This window comes from Gallus gallus, chromosome 11 (genome assembly GCF_016699485.2).
Source record: "Gallus gallus isolate bGalGal1 chromosome 11, bGalGal1.mat.broiler.GRCg7b, whole genome shotgun sequence".
Taxonomy (NCBI): domain Eukaryota; kingdom Metazoa; phylum Chordata; class Aves; order Galliformes; family Phasianidae; genus Gallus; species Gallus gallus.
The window spans coordinates 11571706-11589983 of record NC_052542.1 but is presented as its reverse complement, the minus strand read 5'-3'; the positions used below and the strand labels follow the sequence as shown (position 1 = coordinate 11589983).

General features: G+C 38.5%; 1 protein-coding gene across 3 annotated transcripts in view; it reads right to left on the bottom strand.

The window, feature by feature from the left end:
* The window catches only part of CDH11 (cadherin 11), a 271884-nt gene extending 254218 nt beyond the window's left edge, over positions 1-17666 (bottom strand). For all 3 annotated transcript variants that reach the window (XM_046899483.1, XM_046899477.1, XM_046899481.1), the window contains exon 1: positions 17615-17666. The gene's annotated coding sequence lies outside the window, so the exon portion shown is untranslated. The remainder of the gene's footprint in view (positions 1-17614) is intronic.
* Positions 17667-18278: the final 612 nt, after the last annotated feature.

Genomic DNA, 18278 nt, shown 5'->3' with positions numbered 1-18278 from the left:
TGTGTAATTCCCCTTTTGAAGATTTGCATATTGATGAAGAAGTGCCTTTGAAGATTTCCACATTGTTGGGATAGAAGCAACCCTTTGAAAAATGTTCACATCATGGAAGATCTACCTTCAGAATTTAGCATGCATCAACAGGGTATTACCCTCCTGACAAAAAGTTTCCTTGCTGTATTAATTTGGTGGGATAGCTCATCTGTTATTATTGTGCACAAGTCTCTCATTTCATAAAGCTCTTGGAAAGTGCACTATAAAAAAAATAAGTTTTTATCTCCAGAAGTTATAATCAGAATTAACAAATGAGACACATATTACAAACTCTTATACGCAATTCAAATAACCCGTCTCATTTGTGTAACTGCACTGCAGGATGAGAAGGAATGTCTCATGTGACAAAAGACACAAGGCCAAACACCTGTTGGAGTCACACAGGCTAGGAACTGGAGACGTGGGGCTCTGGTCCTTCAGGACATCAGCATCTGCCACATCTGCTCATGTTTTATCTTAAAATCACCAAGTTTTATTTAAAACGTTTACATTTTTCTTCATACCAAATCATTCTATAACATCAGGTTGTACTGTAAATCCAACAGTAATTGGCAGGCTTAACTGAAGAACCAAATTACATCTCAAGAATTCTTTACACAGTATTTTGCATTTCCATTCCAGCCTGTGTATCCCCACTAGTACTTCTAAGATGAAGAACATCAGAACTACTCCTTTTTTTGTAATACTTCCATGTTTAGATAGTATCCTGCACACAGTAGTTAGAACTGCCACCCTGTTTCACATGAAGGCAAGAAGATCTTTCTTCATTTAGGAAGCCTTCCCCCCTCCCAAACAGTGGTGTTGGTTTTTTTGTTTGTTTGTTTTAAAGCATAAAAAACCTCCCAAGAAATTTGGAAGAGATTCATTCTCCCCACAGAGTAACTTGTGGTACAGCACGAATGCATTACACATACTGATGTTAGCGATGCTTGAAATAAGGCAAGTCAGAGAGAGCTCCTTTGAAGAATCCTCACATTGTGATGTCAGAAAACACAGCTGATGTCAAGGAGTTATATTTTCAAAGTCTTCTAAAAAGTGAGGATGTTTTCATTATTAGAAATTAGATGCTTGCAGTCATTAGATGATGTTCAACAATGAGAACCTATGAACAGTTTATCTCTGGTCCCACCTCTTCTGAAGTAGCAAAGAACACTTCAATATAATAGAAGAAAAACTTTTTTCATGAGATTCCCTCCTGGGTTACTGCCAGATACTCTTGCAAGAGGTTGTTCTACCTCTATAACAACTGACAGACCCAAAGGGAAAGAAATGTAAAGATACAAAATTATGAAAACTATTTGGGAAATGAGCAAGATAACTCTCAGATTCATCCAAATGATGCTCCAAACCCTGCAGTTGGCTTTGTGAGTGGGGAGAAAGGATGAAAGCATGCTAGTGCAGGACTGCAGAGCAGAAGCAATGCTGGGGGGGGGGAATAATTTTGTTAAGTGAAGGAGAGATTCGAGAAGTTTCATCTATTGACTCAGCAGAGAACAAGGATCACGATGTCAACTGCAGCAAATGTACTGGGCACATTTTTCCACAGTGATTGATTTTCTATAAATTATCATCAGGTAAGAGTAAATTAATTGCTGTAGAATATAACGTTATTTTCATGTGAATGCTTACGAGATCACTTTGGTGCCATAAATACAAGCTTTGCAGTCAAGAATATTTCCTGAAGGCCTCTGAAGACTTCCCATTGCAATGCAAAGACAGTCACTCTAACAGAGCAGGACAGAAATAAGCATTAATATTCTCCACTCATTAGCAGGAAGCTGTTAATGGTTTGCAATTAATCATATGAACTATTGACCTGCCACAATTAAAAAAATATTTAGTGTCCTACCCCAGAAAGCTTTAAGTAGGTATCTCCTTTATTCTCAAACAAGCCATTTTACTTTTCATGCAATGCATGTGACCTTAATTTGTTAGTATTATTAAACTATGGAATCATTAAGGTTGGAAAAAACCTTTAAGATCATCTAGTCCAATTGTCCACTTACCACTAATACTGTCCACTACACTGTGTTCCTCTGTATCACACCTACACACTTCTTGAACATCTCCGGGGACAGTGACTCCACCACCTCCCTGAGCAAGAGTAGTTTTTCCTAATATCCAACCTGAACCTTCCTTGGTGCAACTTCAGGCCATTCCCTCTCATCCTATCACTCTAAATGCAAGCAAGTTAACTTACCTATCATAATTTGAAGATTTTTTCCACAGCAATCACAATCTTAAAACTGACTCTTTGACATGCACCTATGTCTTTTGACCTCTTTTCTGTAGCACTATGGATTACCAGCTCCCACCGCATCTCAAGCAGATATTTCTGATTATCACAAAATGAAAAGCCACTCAACATCAGTTGCAACTGGTTTCTCACCAACATAATATAAAAAAAATAGAGTTAAACACCGTTTTCAGGACGTAAAATAAACAAGACAACCTTCTGGAAATATAAAAAGAAAAAATCCACACCAAACAAAACAAAAGCCAACAGGCAAAGCTGATAAGAAAGGCTTTTCATCGTCTTGGTAATGCAACATGATCACCCTTCCCCAGTTACATTCAATCATTTCATACCGTCTTCCTATTTGAGGAGAGAGCTTTTGTACTCAGTCCCCTAATGAAACAAACACTTGCTTTCTACCACCCAGACAAATCCAAACTATTACTGCTAGTACAGCAATATCGTACATACAACACTGTTCACAGCACTCCTGTCTGCTACTTCAGACCAAACCAATCCTTCCAGAAATAGCCTGCTTTTCAATAAACTTCAGTTGCACTGTGACCTCTGAGGATAGTGAGCACATCTTATTTCCCTAGAGATAAAGCACCGCAGCTGTTTCTAGCATTAAATACCAGAGCCTTAAAAGTTTACTAGCTCATGCTCTAAACTTCAGCATTTAAATAGCAACAGATTCAAAAGTAACTCTCCCTCACAGAAGTTCAGGACAAGATCTTATGGCTCTCAGTTGCCATTAGTCACTCTTACCTTGCCAACAAAATGTATCCCTTGCATCAGGTGCCACAAAGCCTTCAATAGGAGAAACTACAGTTCATTCACTCCAGCAATGCTTGCAATGGTTTATCTGTTGTGGGGCTTTTTTGTTCGGTTGGTTTTGTTTTGTTGTTTATTTTCTATCTTCCTTTTAAAAAAATATGTAACCTCATGATGCCCTTGATATTTTGGACAGCTTTCTATATGTGTGTTTGATGAGAGACAATACAGATTTATCAGCTGTTTTGATTTAGGTACTGTTGAAGAGAATGCTTCACATGAGCAAAACCCTGGAAACACTTAAGATGTGTTATTCTAGATCAGTCTGGAGATTGTCATAACTTTGATAGCTCTTCTCTGATATCCAGCGTTGTTTTGACAAAACCAAAACTTAGTGTGTTTTTATTAGCTTAGAATGAAACATCTTCCAGAAACATTTATTAGGGTTACAGTGAGGGGCCCTAAAGGGATATTGGATTTACTGAGAGCAAACTGGCCCACTGCTGGGGACAAGGAAAACCAAGGTTTCCCAGGTTTTTGTTCATTTCAGAACAACTGAACTGGAAGCATGCAACATCCTCAGTTGTAACTGCACAAGTTTGACTGCTAGACATTGACAGCCTGTAACATGCTCCACACAAACACATTTTTCATGAAATCTGGCTCTTTGACTAATGTAACTCAAACAAACTTCATGAAAGACATCAGTACCAACAGATGTTCAAGCAAACTGAAATTAGACAGGAACACTGCAAGACCTGTCCCTTAGCTTGATGTAAACAAATCTGTTCAGAATGAATATATATTTAATTATTATCACCTTGCTCCCTTGTCCTTAGGCTTTAAGCAATATAATGCAATGTAAGTAATCAAATATTTACACACCCACCTCCTCATCACACAACTACCTGAAGAGGATAAAAGAGATTGTGAGGTGTACCTGCACATTCATTCAGCATTTACAGAGCTTACATACCAGTAAGAAATTCAAATATTTAAACTCAAATTAGAGTTTTGTGCTGGCAATTCATACCAATTGTGGGACTTCAATTTGAGTTTGTTTAGCTAACGGAGAACAACATCTAACCTTTCAGCTGTCTTATTCTGAGACAAAATCATTCTGAAAATATGGTCAAAGCAACAAATTGCTTCTTTCACTGAGAGGAAGGTTATTTATGCTACTTGGGGCACAGCTTAACAATTACAGAATAGTGTCTTCTACTTTAAATTAAATGTCAAGCATAGTTATAAAGCGGTGAAGTACCCTCAACTGTCTGGTGAAAGTGCAACATATTGCATGCAAAATATACAGAGATAAGTAGGAAAAAAACAGCCAACTAGGAAACCTTAACTGCAGAAGGAACTACCCCAGAAGAGGTACAGAGAAGTATCGCAGAGTAGCATTGTGGTCTGTCTGGATCAAGAAGGTCTACACTAGCAAGGAAGGCAGAGAAGATCAGAACTCATGAGTTTGCACAGGAACGGAAAGACTTACAAATGTAAGCAAGAACCTTTGAATTTGTATTACAGAACGATTTGGTCTACAAGTTGGACATAGCTAGACTCCACCACATCATGGTGGAGCAATGGCCATCATTCTCACCAGTGCCACAGAAATCACATTTATTTTGTTACCACAGAAAACTCAGTACAACAGGTAGCACCTCTATATAGTGGGAACTGGTATATTTTAGCTCCGAGATGGCATTCAGAGCTCCTGCCTTTTCGTAATGCTTTTTTTGTACATATGCACCACTAAGCGTTCATAAGATTCAAGTAATATTCAATGGCACATTCTCAAAACGCCTAACTCTACAATTTATGCTATCTGAAGATGGCACATAAAATATTTAATACACCTATAATCTTAATAAAAAGTGATAGTAAAAGAAAAGTAAAAACATATATATGGTTATTCTCCAGTCTTGTTTCAGCAAGTGAAATGCAGGATTTAATCAACCTACCAAATAAAAATGAAAGTTTTGTGTGGTCCTGACTGATCTACACAGGCTTCATAGTCTCTACAGAGCAGTTTAAATTTTGAAGCATATGGCTTTCACAGCTTCAGTTAATTTGGGCCTCCTTACTAGGAAAAGATTTAAAACACCTGACATATTACTGAAATTATTGACAACCAATTTTCTCAAAGAGCAGATTTTTTTTAATTAATTTTTTAGGAACTTGACAATAAGTTTTATAATCTTCATAAACTCTTTCAGGATCTAATATTGAAAATTCCATATTCCAAAGTTACAGATGACAACTTACTGCAATCTCACCTTTGTATGACAAATTACTGCTCATGTGAAAAGAATGCTCACCCAGGTGCTGATCTGTTGCTTATTCAACCACTATAGTTTCTAGAGTGTAGTAGTTACTAATATTTTTATCCTCAAGCCTGACTTAGTTATCCATTTCCTGAAGCAAAGGTAACAGCAAAAAAGTTATTTTGACCAAGACTAAAGACAGAGCTAAAGTCAACCATATGTCGATTTCCTACTCACTGAAGTGCGTATCTTCCTACTGCACATTATAGACAAGTACTGGAATAGATGTGAAGCAATTTTTGAGAAACATTCCAGTAATTATTTCTGACACAAGCAGACAGTATAACTGATAATAAAGAGGTACAAAGAGAGAGGCTAAACATGGATATTTGTACAGAGAATCCATATCCAGAAGCGTTATATTTAAAACTAATCAAAGTACTAAAATCAAGCAAATACATTTGAAAGCCAATCTACCTTTATTCCAAAATGCTGCCAGGAAATCTTCTGAGTTTCTTTTAACAGCATACCATATTCTATGGTGAGGGGGAATCATATGTAGGAAAACTGTGACATCTTGGATAACGACAGGAGTTTGGTACAAAGAGTACATGAGGCACCACATAAATATTTCAGTATCAAAATAATTTACTATTGTTATTGAAGTATCAGCCATCACCCACTAGCATCGTTCATGCACTGTTTACTTCAAGAGATAGCACTATGCATAGTAAAGAAATCTTAAATCAATGCTTCACTGTTTAACATGTAATAACACTGCTGGCTTTGCATTCTTTCAGATAAATATCTATCTATATATATGTTTAGTATCATTTAGCAAACAAAAAAAAGTTCTTCCAAAAGAAGTTTGTACCCATTCCTAATGAAGATCTGTTTCATATTAGTGTACAACACTTGGCTTCATTCCACTTGTTCTACTATTCTTTAGTTCCTAAATTCTTCTGCAGTGTTGGTTGCCAGCCAGTGAGGTAATGAACACATCAAGAGTTTGCAGAATATGTCCATCAGCTCACGCTCTTCCCCACAAGTAGGTGAAGAGATGTAACAAACTGCTCTGAAACACTGCAAGTTAAATCCAAATACTGTATCTGCTTTCTTTAAAAGAAAAAGAAAAAAAGTCAATATAATGATTTTCCTTGAAGCAAATAGAGCCCAGCCAGTTAGGGGATAATGACTTCACCCTTTAAGTTAACACCATTCAGCAACTCCCTCCCTGATATTTTCTGGATGCTGCAGTGTCCTTCATATTTACTTATATACTTAATCCTACATTATCCAACAGGCTTGGATGAAACTAGAATGATTTCAAAGGGAAAGGCAGGCCTTTTCATAAAGACCTACTGAGGTAAACAAGATCAATAACTTCTCACTTCTTACGAGACCTTGAGGCAAAGTGCATTGCAGTCAGGCGCCATTTACATGTGAAACAGTGACCAAAACTACGATTACTCCAGATATATTTATTGATGGTCCTGTCAGTAATGGAACATAAACCTACAGCATGTTAGCACTGCATATGATGATTTGTAAAGAAGTAGTAAGAGACTTGAAAATTAAGAATTTCAAAAAACAGCGAGAAAAACAGCAGTTCAAGCCTAAGTATACAGTAAGCAAGGAAAGCTCTTTATTCTTTCCCTTGAAAACCTGTAGTGAATTAAAGCTTTTATTAGAGATTTTTTTTGTACTGCAATGATAACATTTTATAGCTTTATCACTTAGCTGTGTATTTGAAATTGTAGAGCACAGATTGGTCTCAGGATGCGAGAAAGTTGTTTTGTTGTATGTAGAGGTTCTCAAGGTTTATTTTTTTCCCCTCTTTAAGAAATCACGAAACCACATGCCACGTGTAAACAAAGAAATCCACAATATTTATTCTGCCCCAAGGATGTCTTTTGTAGACTGTAAAAAGGGAGAATCTCTTCACTTGAGAAGAGGAAAAAACTTGGAAGCGTACGCTTAGATTTGATAAGGACACACTCAAGTGTTGCCTGTAGTAAAGCACACAGTGTGAAGGCACAAAGAGGTTCAGAGGAAAAGAAGAAATTTGACAATGAAATTAACTAGGAACATAATTATTCCTGTAACTATTCTTTAACATACTTTAATATCACAGCTTGAAGAAAAAGTTTTTTTCCTAAACGTTTTCCTCTAGAGGAAATTTAAAATGGCTTATAACTGTGCTATTAAGAAAAAATTAAATTTAAAGGTAGATTTAATACACACAGATACATCAAACATTCAGAAATTGCCACTACTGCACATGTAATTCTTGAAATTCTTTTACTATTGATCCAGTGGTCAATAAAAACCATCTTCACTATGCATTTCCTGCCTGAGAATATAAGCCACTTGGCAACCATAGCATGTTTGGAAGCAAATAATTAGAAATTAAGAATACAAAATGTATGTAATCAAGTTTCTTGTTTATTTGTTTCATTTAAAAGTTCTTATTGAGGCAAGTTTGTTTGTTTTGTATTTCATTTACAGCCTGCTGGTTCATTACAGACAGCCTTTGATTATAAGGACACCATTCCTATTACTGTTATCCTGCTCATCACTGTAACACGTGTCTAGCAGTACTTCTGCTGAAAAAGTTAAGCTACTGTAAGAACTGATAGCAATTTTCAGGCCTTAAATAGGTGTATACCACTTTCAGGAGGCAGTTGGCATTTCATTTTTTAGGGATGACATATCATTACAGTGCTACATCTAGGTTAAAATTCTAGCACACTGCTGAAAATTTTAAGTGGTACACTGAAAAGCCACTATCATTATTGATAATGGCTTTCCTAGCTGCAAAGTGTGGCGCATGGCACAAATTAAATGTTTGCTGGGAGAAAACCTTCTCTAATAATAACAACATTAACAGCCAACTATAGATGGTAAGCCAAAAACTAACAGAAGTATAACAAAAAAAAATGAGTCAGGAAGGCCTATCTCCCTTCATTGCCCTTCAGAAGAAACTCTACAAACTACCCAAAATAAAAAGTAGGAGATTTCTTATTCCCAAGCATTGCTTGTGAAAAGTACTTCATAATTTGTAGCATCATTTATAAGCTATGTTCTTCCAGTTGGATACTTTATTTTTCTATAGGGGTGCAAAGTTTGTTTGTTTGTTTGTTTTTTTTTTTAACTTTCCAGCACAATCATTTGAAGCTTAGCCCTTTTCTGAATGGTATAGTGACAATTCTTGTGCAAGGAATACAAACAACTGCTTGTCACAGCCAATACACACTACAAAAGCACCACTGCAGGAGCGTGGTACAATAAATATCTACAAGAAGATTCAGCTTACAGGAAATAACAGCAAAGTGCTGCCCTTGCCCAGAGAAGGCAGGCCAGTCTCATTTGTGGGCTGAGCAATGACACAGAATATGCCCAGCTCAGCAGAAAATGATATTTACGCAACACACGGAGTCTGCATTGTAGCTGAGAACACCACAGTGCAATAAAACTTAGGGACATTTTTCACCCAGGAGAATGCAGTCAAGCAGTGATTTCATCTTTAGTCACAAAATAGGCCTGACATGGACTCATCTGCAAATGTAATAGTTTCAAAATGGCACGTACAAAAAAAATTGTTCCATCTTCCCTTAAAATACGTGACTTTCCTCTTGAAATGAAAGAGAAAATAATGATCTGAAGTATCTTAAGATGCCGAATTGCCAATACAATCTTGACTGGGCTGAACATTAGCACTTATTACTTCCATGGAGAGAATGATCAATTTAAGCACCTTTATCTCTAACAAACAAGTTCAAGGAATAATTCATTTGATAGAGGTTTCCATAGCCTTAAAAAAGGTATTTTAAAATAATAATAGTAGTAGTAATTTGCAGACATACAGCAAAAAAAACACTCTAACCTCTCCCTTTAATGTTCTACTCCAATACTTTTTCCTTACTAATTGCCTACATTTAAGTAAAGTTAAAAATACTGCAAAATAAGGCTGTTTAACAATCAGCTCTTCAGACACTAGAAAAGCACACCTGTTCCAGGGAAACATCACACATTTTGATACACTCTTAGCCAGATAAAATGATTCTGCTCCTTGTTTACACAGCAAGCAACAGCATAATTCTGAAGTTCTCACAGAAGCAACAGCCAAGCTGTAGCCTGCAGGAGCCACACAGCATTATAAGCAGTGCGTCCAGGCATTCTACTCCAAGCTGTGAATAGGACATCCCTACTTCAGCCCTCACATCACACCAGTAACTCACTGTCCCTTAGCTAGAGACACCAGGCTTTGAGCCACCCACCTTTGTGCATCCTCCACTGTTAAATCACCAATGTTATGGTTCTTCTACGCTCTGCTTAGCATGACACTGGCGCAGGAGGATGCTCATTCTTCTCAGTGCACAGGCAGAAGGCACAAAGCTGCAGCTCAGACAGGATGAAGCAGCCCCCAAAGCTGCCCCCCCTGTGAGCTAGGGGCCCACCAGTCACCTAACCCCACATCTCAGATTGGCACTGCCACGTCAGGGGGACTGAAACAGGAAAGGAAATCCAGCAGCTTCCACGTTTTTGAAATTCTATTTATACAACCCAGTGTGTTTATTTGATTTTCAAATTATGATAAAGTGTTTAAAATACTTTGAATTAAAAGTATATAAGGAAAGAGAAAAGAAGGAAAATAGAAGACTTCAAGGTGGTTTTACGTTCAAATTTAAGACTCTCCCACTCAGAATGATATTATTATATTGCTGTAAAAGTAGGATAGAGCTTTACTTTCTTGAGGACACCCTGAGCAGTTTGGTAGAGCTACAACAGCATTGCAATAGGTTTGCAGCATTTGTGAGTGAACTGCTGCTCCTGAGGCCTTTGATTCTACAAATGCAAACGCAACCCAAGTCTCTGTTCAATGTGCTTTGAGTGCCTGTGAAGTGAGGCACAGGACAAGTACTTCTGAGCTCACTTTCAAAAGGTTTCTAAACTTAAAGGAGCTGAGTGCAGCTCCTCTACGTTAAAAAGGGCAAAGCTTTATTCATTATTTGAAACAAAGCAAAGAACGGTGGTTTTTTTTCAGAAAGCTCATGGATGTACTTGATCACACACAAAACACACATGCAGAATCAAGTTGTTCTCAGACCTTTCCACACACCAACCCACTGCACAGAACAACAAAAATCATGACAGTACTTAGCCTTTCCAGTGGGACAACTTGCTTGCAAGCTCACATAGTTTGTAAGCTAGGGTAGTTTCTTAGATCCCAAAGTATATGCAGACAGGAACGGATTTTCAAAGGACGTTATCAGCACCTATACTACATCAGACAGATTTTAAAAGCACTCAGCAGTCAACAGGTCTTGTTTGCAGCACTCAACAGTAAATGAGCATTGAGATACTATGAAAATATTTTGAAAATTTTCTTGATCCTTATGTTAGGACCATTCTTTTTCTTTGCATCAGTCTGCCCTTGTAGTTCTTCAGCATCTGAGCTGTTTCTTTAAGCACGGGTTTCTCCTTGGAAGCTTTTGTCATGAAACTTCTGTCAGCTTGGAGTCATCTGTGAGCCAGAGACAAGGAATTTAGGTTCACATATTGCAGTTTTGTCACACGTCTTGATATTCTTTCAGCCTTCAGTGCATCCTTGACACTTCACAGATATTCACTGGCTTCTCCCCAGGATGATGCCCTGGACCTACCATGTAGCTAAGCAAGCTGATGTACTTCACAGATCACGTCTGGTGCCATTACCCTCAGGCAGGCAATGCTGACAAAGAAATGAGCTCTTTGGTTGTTGAGTTTTTGTTTTATGAGGTCGTTCACTTCAGCTAGGTAGAGATACCAGTTGGAGTAACACAACAGATTATGAGAAACAAGACAAGATCAGAATAAAAGGCTTTGAGATATTGACAATCTCTCCATCAACCTTGCTGCAAACACTCCTTCACAAAGCTTCAGCAAAGCTACAGCTACACTTCCAATTTCCCTTTTTTTTTTTGTCACCTACACACTACCAAAGCCTTAAAAGGAGACAACAATGAAAGAAAACAGAAGTTTACAAATTGTAAATCAAACCAGTTAAAAAAAATCCCAGTAAAAAATAAAGTAATCAAAGCTGAAAGGGCATACCTTTGATAAAACCTTTTTCTTCCCCATTATTCACATAGAAAATTTATAACTAGTATTATGAGGTGATAAATGTTAAGGTGATGTACAGGAAACGTCCCATTCAGTAGATTGAAACAGATTTCTAACCACAGCTACCACCAAGCTACGCATACTCTAGACAGTCATCAGCTTGCATTTAGCCATGACTTTTTAGATGCCACATGCAAACACAAAGCATAATCATGGCTGAATACTTCAACACACTGTTTTAACTATGTTTCCTAAATTAAGGAAATAATATTTCTTTACAGCCACCAGTAGATTACTCTGAAAGGCTTTAGATGTTGTTGTTTCCTCTTCCTACTTCAAAGTGACTTCACTCTAAGATGTTCTTTGCTCCAAAACATGATAATAGTTAAAAGGAGTTAGGAAATAAAGGTTTGTAAAAACAATGTTAGATGTATCAGAAAGAATAATCCTCAAATTGCCTAAAAATGATTTGCAGCAGCACCGACTCTGAGAAGTTTCTATTCCCTCTACTTGTCTCTCATATCATAACAAATGGGGAGAAAAGAGTAAATCCAAAACCAAAAGCATTACTTAATATAATGCAGAGCTCAGGTGATTAGCAGTGTAAAACTCCCTGACCATTTCCTGAAGTCATTTTAGTTTTAGGTTTCTTTCATCTTCATAAGCTAAATCCGTAATTTCTGAGGCTACAGCAACCCTGCCAAAACACCAAGCCAAATGGCTTCTCTGACTTCACCACGAGCTGCACATGTGTTACAGAGCAGGATGTGCACTGCAGCATCTATAGTATACCGGGAGGCTGGAAAATGTGTTGAGGCTTAAAGTGCTATTGCAGTGCATTCCGTGCAAGTGTGGGCAGGCTTTGAGTCAGCAACAAATCCTTTCCTGCAGATCATTCTGCAACACTTCATTTGCTAGATTGCAACGTATAGCACATTTACACACACTTGCAGGCATAACAGCAGAAGCGCAGTAAACTGCTTAAATGAATTATTTCCAAAACCAAAAGAAGATAACTTGCTGTGCTATGTAACTTTAGCCACACGGTTTCTCTATTTCGTGAAGAGAGCAAGATGGTCTGATATCTCTTCTATTCTTTATCAAGAACGTTTAGAAAAAAGTATAAGCTAGTTGTTTGTTTAAAATCATAGCACTGAAGGGAAGAATTCCTTAAGAACCTCAATCTTGATAGCATTCACACTACAAGATTGAGAGAGCAGAAGATTTGCTCACGTTAAAAATTCTCTTATCATACAAAGAGCTATTCCTCAAAATCTTAAAGCCTAACCTAATACACACAACAGCACACGTGTGACTAGTTAAAGTGTTTGTTTCCAAGATGAAGTTGCAGCACACGCTGCCATTTCACTCACTCTCCTGCCTGATACTGCATCTGCAGTTTCCAAAAGCATTTCACATGACAAGCAGTTAACCATATGTTTCACAATTTCTTCATTGCTTCAGAGCAGATATGGGAATTTAAGATGGGAAGTGTTAACGTAAACATATTTTCCTGTGGCTGCACAGCTATTGGGATCAAAAAGAGTACGGAAGATCCGAAGCAGCAGGATGAAGATGGCTGAGCACCCAATATTAACACATGGCCTGTAATTCAAATCCTCACTCAACTGGAGTGCTAATACACACTCAAGTTTTTATATTCACAAGTCTTTATCTGATTTGAAACACCACAATAAGGAAAATAAGTTCAGTAAACAAGACTGGAATGGTTGAAGATTAGAGCTTATCAACAAATGCAAACAAATGCCCCAGTCAGAGGGAGGCAGTGACGTGCAGGTTGTGTATGCTGAACCCAGAGGCAGCTGCAGCAGAGCAGTATTGACATGCACTGGCAACATACGCATAGATACCACAGAAACACCAAAACAACATTGCATGCTTCAGTCCTTGTTAGAAGAGAGAAAAATCTTTCAGATAAAACACTGTAAATTATCTTTATTGATGTGCAAACAGAGAATCCAACACTTTCAGAGGATCATATGTCAGATTTTCTGAAGAACTCAGGTCTAATGAGGTATCTCAATTGTCAGATACTTTGTTTACTCTGGGGGAAGCCTCCAATACCTAACATGCTAAATTATACTGAAGACTGGGCTGTGCACATAAAACCTGACCTTCCTCAGACTGTATCTGATCTCCATAAAGCTTACTTAAGAGACTGTCTTCCTTTTGTCAAGAGACTTCAATTCCCTAGTTGATTCCTACAGTAGAAGAATCCAATCTATGCGAGATGAAACGCTATGAAAAACATTATTTACATGGTAGAAAAATTCCTTACGGCACAAAAAACCATATTTATCTAACTACAAAAAACATATTTATCTATTACAAATCTTCGTGTTACATGGTTACATGAGATTTCAACATTTTCATTTATTTATTTTGAAATCAGACTAAGTACAGTTGATTAAAACGGGTACATCTCCTCATTCTTCCAGGAAGTATCAAAGTAAAATTATCTTGACTTAAAAAAAGAAAAACGCATCTTTCACTTTGGAGCAGGAAGAAATGGAATTATTAATAACAAAGGCTCAGCAGCAAGCTACGTGTAACTAAACGATGAAAGCAACTGCTGCTTCTGTGCCCCTGTGTAAAACTTAGTCAGTAGCAGCAGAGCAAAAGCACAGAACAATTTTAATCCAATGGGAAAATAACATGGATAAAAGTTATCAACAGATTGCATATTGTGATTCTTTAAAATACGTATGTTTGGGTCAGCTGACCCTCCTTCCAAACAAACGCAATGTTGTTTGGAAAACAAAACACAATAGGAGGCATTACTTTTGGAACAGCTTACGCACTTGAGATTTCCATCCACCACCTCATGTAACTTGCTTAAAACACTACGAGAACAGTTCGTCATTCTCAGCTGACAAGAAAGCTGTGCACAGAAAGCAGGAACATTTTAGCAGTACATTTTGAATAAGAAAACAAATTAGGCTTCTATTTATTAATGGTACCACTGAAAAATCAAGAGTTTCAAAGGCAAGTGCGAGTTTAGACACCTCACTGTCAGGTAAAATTATCCGCATGCTATAACTGAGGTTTTGGAGTTATTTCTGGCAGTTATTTTGGCAGTAACCACCACGCTGAGTTGTTCAAAGTTGTGCTAAGTTCACATAAACACCCCCAGTAGGGAGCAGCTCAGCACAGATCCCGCACAGAGCTCAGGACACATTGGGCTTCTTACCCTTAGCTACTGACAAAGCACACGCAGGCTGCAGGGCTTTCTTCAGCATCTGCTTTCTGTTGTTTGTTTGCTTTTTAATAAAATGCTTATAAACTGCCCACCTCCTCGAGTGAACCCTGGCAAAGTTCTAGCAGTTCCAGTCACACATTTCCAAGCACACTACGGGTTTCCATCACCACTTTTTTTCTCCCCCTCAAGGAATGCAAAAATGGAAACTTGTTCTTTCATTAGCAATATCCTCCTCTCTAAAATTGGCTGGTTTTCTTTTTAACTCCTAGCCCCACTAGCTCATCAACTGCTCCAAGTCTCAAATATCTTACATGCAGAAAAACACAGCTAACGGAGTCTAGAAATAAATAAATCATAGCATGCTAAAACTGAGAAATTTTCCCTAAAATGCAACAGAAATCCCTGGTGGAGGGAATCAAACAGTCTTCAGAGCACATCTGCTCATTTCCAACTTCCGCACTGTATACTAATCTCATTCCAAAGAAGAGTTTTCTTGAACTACCTGGTTTAACTCCCTTACTTATAAAGATATCCTAGAGCATGGGAATCTGCAGTTCCTGAGGGAGTAATAACAAGGGGGGGGGGGGGGGGGGGGGATAGAAAAAGAAAGAAAAGTTACACTTTGCAGACCTCCTAACGTGGGTTTTACCTGCTAAAAATGGAAAGCTGGATCTGCCTTCGAGACTGTTATAAAAACATAATGTAGCCGTTTCCCCTGACTCCCTTGTTCATTAAAGTTTTCTTTTGCCCCCTCTCCTTTCAGAACACTGCCCTGCTGCAAAGGGCATTAGAAATAAGGATTGTATTTCAACCGAAGACAGTGAGCAAAAAGCTTTCCTAATTATGTTGCTGATTACTTGAACAGTCCGCCATTTGACAATACCAATTACAGTAAAAGAGAATGTCTTCATTACACTGAAGAGAGGAGAAAGTGTTTTGGTTCTTTTTCCTGCTTTAAAACTTATGGACTACGAACTGGACACAAACTCCACCTGAACTCCAAAGGGTCAATTAACCTTCCTAAAAATACCAGTACTTCCCCTGCACAAATGCCTGCCTTGCAGAATTCCTATTTCATATTCCTCCCAGTAGCTCCTTCACCTACCCGGGACAAGCTAACCTCAAGCCTTAGCACTAAGTGTGCTACAGCCTGCTCCTGGTTCTACTTCAACGTCTGCTCCGCTGTATTTATACTACACAGAAATCAGCAAGTAGTCATAATGATTCTGACACATGTGGCAATGCCAGCGGTGCAACACAGCTCGATATCATAAGAACGTTTAATCAGATTAAGAAAAAATGAGAAGAAAATGCAGAAAAGAAACTTCCACAGCAAGTCCTGTCTGTAAAAGGTAATGCCATACAGTGACTGTGCTAACAGCAGAACAGTGATGATTGCCTTCCATTAAATCACTTCCCTAGGTTTAACCTTCAAGATAGTTTAAATATTCATTTTTCAACCACTCTTTCTAATCCCATTTTCCAGCTGGGTGGCTCAGAAGGGTGAGTATCAGTCCCTCCTGTCCCTGCTGGTGGTGGCAGACCCCAGCTGCCTCCAACCCTGCAGCTCATCAGGTTCAGCTGGGTGGCACACACAGGCAGCTAGAGCAGTCAGCACAATGGACCCCACTCATACCAGCACCATCCTCAGGCATTTCCCAGTGTCTGGCTACATTCAGGTACACTCTTGAAGCTGAGCATGAGGCAAGAATAATTGTCTTTTGAATAACGAGTACTAAATACAGGAATAGCAGTTCCCTTGTAGTACTAAGTACTACAAGTACTAAGTACACAGCTCTACTGCAGATGCAAACTGACAACACTGTGTATTAAACCACAGTCATCAGCTTCATCACATTCATAAGGTGGAACTTTCAGAGTTCCACAGAGCATGAAGTTTTTCTCCTTACACAGAAAGCCCGTTGGTCTGCATCACAGAGCCTGCTGCACTGAGACGCAGATGGACCCCACTGCAGGAACCCACCAGGTCCTGCTACCCCCCTCCCTCTGTCCACACTCCCGAAGGAAGCCTACTGCCAGTAGCTGCCTCATTCCACCCAACCATGCTACCTGCTGCAAAGGAAACAGAGAGCAACTTAACCTACAAACTACTGGTTACCTTAATTAATGAATTTTGACTTAAAATCTTTGACTTCATCCACCAGTAGGTATATCCCTAATGAAAGAGCCACCTGATCACACCACTCCCGTTTTTAATCACATCCTTCTCACATTTCACACTAGCTAATTTGACTACTTTAAGATGAAGAAAGCTCAACAGTTAGCTGCCATTTAATAACTGGAATTCAGTTAATGGTATTTTACAAATAATGGCATATATGAGTAGTGGGACTCAGGTACAATTAAACCGGCTCATTACAGAGCACTGCAAGCTTGTTTACTGTAACTACGTTAAGTAATTTTCCCCTTCTGTTTTAAAAATAAAAAGCCTCATTTACACCATTCCCAATGGCCCAATTTCAACCACAGCTTTTAAGGGCACGGTTTTGAGGAAGAAAGCAAGAATTGTGCAAGTAGTCATCCAACTCATTATAGGAATAACCTGAGAAGTTTTCTATAAAAAAGCAGGCATATTTCCACCATAATTGCTATCAGCAGCACAAATAACAACCTTACTTCAAGAAAAGTACCATTCTGATTTCTTTTCCCATGTTGGGTCTGGATTTATTAAGAAAAGAAAGCTCAAGTTCTACTGTGTTCAGCCTTCTCCAGGAGCTCAAAGCAGTGAGGTAAAGCACTCAGCCCTACAGCTGAGAAACATTTTCTCAAGTTACCCTCCATCACATAACATCACAATCTGCCCCTGGATTACCCACTTATGTACAGATAAGAGCATTTTTAGATATATTAAAAGATATGCACATATATAAGAACATCACATCAGAAAGCAAGAAAAGGCATTTTCATTTTTTTTAAGCAAGAACTTCTAGAACAACCTACCTAGAGGAGCTGCTGGCACAACCTCTGCTCACGAGCAAACCTCCACAAGATCAGGTGCTGTTTGCTCCCTCATCTACTTAATATACCTTAAATGCCACTCCCTCTCCCCACACAGGTGAAACTAATCAAGCAGCAGCTGCTCTCACCCTCCCCCCACTTGTAAAGGGGTGGGGAAGAGAGGACAGATACCAATCCTTGCTGACTTCAACACAACTAAACTCAAAACTCTAAGTTCAAAATATCACACCAAAACATTCCTAATCAGCAGCCTTTCAAAATTCAATCTGAAAATTTGCTCTAAGGCTGTTAGGAGCCCAGACTGTGCAAGTAATTTTGTAGCTCATGTAAGACTTAAGAGACTGCACACAGCAGCACCACAGATGCTTTCTCTACATGGAAACTTAGCTCATTACAACCAATGAGCTTGCTGGAGAAGGGGGCTGCTATTCCCCCACCTATCAAAACTAATCCTCGTTTCAGGAAAGATGGAAAATAAAAAGAATTAAAAAAGAGAGAGAGACTAAAAGCAGTAGCCTCAGTAGCCTCAGTAGTCTTGTGGTAAGCACGAGTCTATTGTTTCCGCCCATACCTATTTGTACCCAGTGACATCTATCACAAAATACATCTAGGGCTTAACAGGACTAAGGTGGAGCAGAACCTTGCA